Here is a 6,224-nt window from a genome sequence, read left to right on the forward strand (position 1 = left end):
TGTTTTCAGCAAATAGAATGGCTAGGACATTTTCTATGAGAAAATTGCGTTTGGAATCATTTTAAGCTTTTGTACATCAATATGATTTAAATTGTTTGTGCATATATTTATTAAAGTAAAATAATTTATTTTATCGAATATTTTTTTTAGTAAATCATAATCTCTCTATACTATTATTTAAAGGTAAAGATTTTGTTTGAAGGCGCTGATTTCAGTAACTACCAGCATAATTTGAAAATTAAGTCAGGGTTAGACAGGCCGTTATTCAGGAAGGTTTTATAGCAAGGCACTGAGTAGCAGTTTCTGAAGTGGGTATCGCAAACTCTCAACTACTGGGGTGCCACAAGCGTATGTCAGGAGTTCCGCAGGCGAATGATACTTTCCCAAAATATTTTTTAAAATATTAAAAAACAGTTCATTACTGTATTTAGTTTTTACAAAAACAATTTAGCATTGTTTTTTCCTATTGTCCTATCGATATAACAGCTCTTAGGATAATTATGGTGACAATTTTATATTTGCTAAGCTCAATAAGAGCACCGCGAATGTTTTTTATACCAAAAAATGGTGCCACCAATTTTTTTATACCAGAAAGGGTGCCGTAGCAAAAAAGGTTTAGAATAAGCTGCAAGATGAAACAATAAAGATAAATGACAATATTGAAAACTGTTGCTAAACAAAAAAGATATATCTTTTTCAGCAATAATACAGTTCAAGGACTATCTGAAATCTGTGTAAATATAATTGAGGGACAAGGGTTCAAACGAATTTCTTAAGGACAATTTAAAGACAATATCCGTGTTACATTTTTTTAAAAAGTGATTTATTAGTTTTCCTTTCCCTTATAAATTTCGTGTGCTATTGAGGTGCGACTAATAATGCACTAATCATGTATATTAAACAGATTTAAAGATTCGAACTTCAAAAGTGAAACCGCTTGTAACAGTATGATTAAATCAGGGCTTCCCAAAGTGGGTGCTAGAATTTTTTTTTTAACCCAAAAAGGGTGCCATGACAAAAAAAGTTTGAGTCACTAGTATAAATTATAGCTTAAATTAGGTGTATTTATAGAAAAGTACTGGTATCTTTCTTTTGTTAATTTGCAGATGTCTTGGTTCTAAGGTATCTTCCTTAAAGAAGTAATATATATGATTGATTCTTTAATTCCATTTTTTTTTGTTACCAATTTTTTTTGTTTCCTTGTTAGCAACTTTATCTGCAGTGCCATGGCCGTCTGACGAGACATTGTCCGGTGGACTAAGATAAGAACGGTGGGCAATCTCACGTAGTCGAGGAGCTGTCTGTCACAGGGCGCATAAACTCAACGACCTCCACACACGCAACAACCCTCTCGTTCTGTTCTATTTTTTCCTGCCCTATACTATGGCGAGATAGCCTGAAGGATTGTAATTTTTACTCAAAATCCGCATAATTCGATTTTGTAATATTAAAATATAGTTTCATAATTTATTATTAAGATGAAAATGTTAAAATATATCCATAATATTTTTATAAATATCTAAAATACTGTTCTTTTAAAACACATTTACTGAAACGTTTACTACGTCTAAATTTTTCTGAGAAGATGATGATTGTGAGTGCGCTCAGTAAAAATACACAAATGAGTAAAACTTATTTAATTGTGCCTAAGTTTCAGGTTTTCATCAAGGCAACAAAGTAAGATAACTTTAATTCAGAGAAAAAGCAAAAGAAAATAATAACAAACTAACTTGAAAATATGCATAATACTAAACAAGATAGATAGTAGTTGATACTACTAACTATTATACTATATACCAACTATTATAACTACTATATACTATTACTAACTATTATATACTAACTATTATACTATATACTATATACTAACTATTATACTATCTCCTTAATTTATTGTTATGTATATTTCTCAATTAGTTTGTTATTATTTTATTTTAGTTTTAGTTTTCTCTGAATTAAGGTATTTTCGTTTTGATTTCAGCCTTGATAAAGGCCTGAAATACAGGTCACAATGTTGGCACAAATAAATAAATTCTACTTATTTGTGTATTATTCATGTATTGCTCACCGCACCCCCGAGTATCTTCTCATATCTATCTACAATCGACTAAAAACACCTCATTTACATTTATCACATTTGATATTCATCTAGGAAGATTTTTTGTTCCATCTAAAGTATATATAAAAGATGAACCACGAAAGAAATTGATACTCAACATACTTTTGATGACTTCGGTTCCTGGGTTGGACGTTTTATCCAGAATATTATTTTATTATAGGTATCTTTTATATCAAAATCTATAAAAAATACATATCTACAACTTTATAATTTGTTTTCAGCAAATAGAATGGCTAGGACATTTTCTATGAGAAAATTGCGTTTGGAATCATTTTAAGCTTTTGTACATCAATATGATTTAAATTGTAAAAAGCTGTTCATCTTTTACGGGACCAAAGGTTTAGACGTGATACTTCTTGTTGTTTTAAGATTGGGTCCCAGGTCTGTGAAACATATGCATTACATTATATTATATTACATATAATAATTATTTGACATCATATTATGATTATATTATATTTCATTATTATATACTATGCTATAATATTGCAAAATGTATTGTCAAAATTCGTTAGATAATTTTTAAAAAAAAATAACGTATATGTAAAAAAAAAAACATTATTATAAACACTTCTGTCTATCTCGTATCTAATAGAAACATTTACTATCAAATATTACATTATTAATTTATAATAATGAAATATATTTTAGAAATAATATAATAATAATAGTATCCAGAACAGTTTTAATATGACATAATATCTTTAAATTAGGAATCTCTTGTAAGTACTATTTGGAAAAAAAAAATTAAATATTTAAACAATGAATCATGATAGAGGAAAAGACGAAAATGGAATGCTGTTTTCCAAAAATACATTTTATCTACTTATTATACATAACGTGGGGGTATAGCTCAGTGGTAGAGCATTCGACTGCAGATCGAGAGGTCCCCGGTTCAAACCCGGGTGCCCCCTAGTAATAATTTTGCTTATATAAGTTTAATGATTAATTAAAATGGATATAACAAAAATTTTATTTATATTCAAGTATCGCTAATTGTATTTCGATTTGTTGTTTAAGTTATTATCAATTAGTTCTTGCTAAATCAAAAATACTCCAGTTATTAGGACAGTAATGTGCCAATAGTAGTGGTAAATATTAAATAATGAAAATAAAAATTAGCTTTTCATAAAAGGAATTTTTTTTTTCACTAAAACATGTATAAATAATAATAATAAAATATATTTAATCTAATACTAATTACTGAATTCTTTAGGTGTTTACATTATTTTTAAACAGTAGAAAAATTATAAATTTATATAAATAACTAAACCTTGTTTTAATGTTAATATCTACCGATTTAAATTGAATATTATATAAGATAAAAACAAGAGGTAATTTCGGTTAGAACATATAGAACACATTTAAGATAATGTTACGATAAAATATTTAGTTTAAATAAGTAAGAACCAATTTGTACTATATTTCTCTTATATAATATATGATTTTATTTAAGTTATAATATTATATCTTTATTTTTTTTCATACTAAAAAAATGTAAATTATACAACTCCAGGTATAATAAAAGTACAATATTTAGAACCTCACATTGTTTTCTAGTATTAACACTCATAAATGAACATTTTAAGAAGCAATTTCTTAAAAACTTACAAAAAGACGGATCAAGTGCATACTTCTCCGACCAGGTGAGCACCATCATAAATAAAAATATTAAAATTAAGATTATTTGAAAATTCCAGTTATCATTCATTTTGCTTAATTAGACAGAATTAGTTAATAACGTTAAAATATCTGTACTAATTTGAAAATATTAACTTAGATTGGACTGCAATTAATAATTTCAGCTTTATAGGCACTGTCGTTTTTGAGTTGCAGTGATCAGTATAGTGATTTAGTGGTTATAAAAAACAGGCAGGATTTATTACATAGTGAGATAAAGGTTAAAGTGGATTTATACGGAAACGTTCCCAAGATATTTTAAAATAAATATCGATCGTTTAAAATAGCTGTATATTATATTCATCAGATTTAAATGATGTAAGGTTTTTTGTTTTTATAGATCATTTTTCAAAAAAGTTTATATAATATTCCAGAAGATATACATTTTTTTAATTATTTCAAAAACTAATATTTTTTAATGTTTTAAACCAGTTTGTGTATGCATTTATTTAAGCCCTGCCCTACTGTACACATTCAGCATTAGGAGAACTACGTTTCATAATTTCATTGTCTTTCAATATAAACTGGTCATCAAGTCAGTAATATATAAGTATAAGTGGCTACAGACAAGTTTTATCATAGAGGTAAAAAATATATTTATTTTATTTACAAGCTTACGAATCAGAGGTTGTGATAACATATAAAAGAATATTTCTGGATAGGTATGTACATTTCTGGATAAATCTCATCGGCTCCAGCAGTCACCGGAAGCCCTGCATTTCTGGAAATACATATTTCACCGCCCCTCGGGAAACCATTATGTCAGTTTGCCCCTTCTCGGAGGTAACATTCCGCTACGTCTGAACACGGCCAAACTTTTTTCATTTGATTTCTTCTTTTTTTTTCTCCCAGGATGTTTTAATATTTACTTTTAATTTCTTAGCAGCAGAAGTTGTGGTACAACTGATTATGAGTTGAATCGGTGTAAATAGTATTGGATTTTTATTAAAGTTTTGATCAAATATATTTTTAAAAAAAAATTGAACTTTATCATTTCACTCTTAGCATACTATACAGTATGCAGCGTACTATATCTATACAGAAGTTCAAAAAATATATTTCGAAACATAATATGTTTTGTATCAGGAGAAGATGGTTGGGGGTGCGGTCAGAGAATAACACAAATATGTTTAACAACTTATTTATTCCTGCCAACGTTTTTGGCCGGAATTTCTAGCCTTAATTAGACCTGAGAACAAAAAACAAGATAACAACCAGTGAAGTAAAGATATACAGAATGATCAAAGTAAATAATTGTACAGAATGAATATAGATAAAAATAAAGTAATAAAAGAATTGGGGGAAAAATGTATATATAGTTAATTAAATAACAAATTTAAGGAAATAAAAATATAAAGTATATAATTCAAAGAAATGTAGCAGTCAACGAGCACGAAGTGCCGCTATAACCCGCCAGGGGCTAGCACTACAAGCCTCTAAGAAGCTGTATAATTGTATATAAGTTTATCATTATAAAAATACGATCTCTTGTATAAATGTATATATGTAAAGTGTAAGAATGTTAATTATAAAATAAAAAGAGATTGAGCAATAAGATTATACGGAACTATCTCAAGTAGAGTTAAAAGAGTGAATCCTCAGTGATAACCGATCACATGAGGCCTTCAATTGGCACCGGGATTGATCCGAAAGATTAAGCCTTTTCCCGGGTCTAGTCATAGCTCTGGTGGCTTATACTCTACTTGAGATAGAGAAGTTCATTGCTAATCTAGTCTCATAAGAGATGGTTTTTATTATGCTCACCTTAGACGATGGCCTATCTCCTCTCCCTTTCTCCAGCAATCTTAGTCCGTCCGCTTCATCTCGGCAAGCAGTGTAATTTCCCGTCTCTCCCCGGCTCTTGTCCGTCCGCTTCATCTCGGCAACTAGAGCTGCACCTTGCCTTATCAGCTTACTGGTCCATCCGCTTCATCTCGGCAACTAGTAAGCTGGCTCCTATCATGACAGTTCTAGTCCGTCCGCTTCATCTCGGCAACTAGAACTGTTACTCTGTCTCACACTCTCTCAACCCAGACCTCCTCTACCTAGTCAGTGTCCAGGGCTCATCCCCTGGGATGGCCTTCCTTTCTAACCTAATAATGAATACGCCTTGTCGTGGGCCTTCTGTAAAGAGTATATCAGGCTGGAGAAATCGCCTAAGACCAGACAACCCCGACAGAAACAACGAAATATGAATAATAATTTACTAAATAATTCAAAAATACTATCCAAATTATAGTCTCAAAACATTTATTTCATTTACACGTCCAACGTTTCGGCCAATTCGGCCATCTTCAGGGACAATCTATTACAAAAAGTTTCCATTATTTGTATGATCCAACAATCAATTCAATTATTTAACATTATTATTTATAATTTACCTTACCTTAATTTACTATGAGACATATCATTTAACCATTTTAAA

At 29.7% G+C, this 6,224-nt stretch overlaps 1 non-coding gene across 1 annotated transcript; it reads left to right on the forward strand.

Moving 5' to 3' along the window:
• The first annotated feature begins 2,961 nt into the window (after positions 1 to 2,961).
• On the forward strand, positions 2,962 to 3,033 carry TRNAC-GCA (transfer RNA cysteine (anticodon GCA)). Its single transcript has one exon. It is a non-coding gene; the product is annotated as a tRNA-Cys (tRNA).
• The last annotated feature ends 3,191 nt before the right edge of the window (positions 3,034 to 6,224 follow it).

This window comes from Halyomorpha halys, unplaced genomic scaffold (assembly GCF_000696795.3).
Source record: "Halyomorpha halys isolate HHAL.00 unplaced genomic scaffold, Hhal_1.1 Scaffold1408.1, whole genome shotgun sequence".
Lineage (NCBI taxonomy): Eukaryota > Metazoa > Arthropoda > Insecta > Hemiptera > Pentatomidae > Halyomorpha > Halyomorpha halys.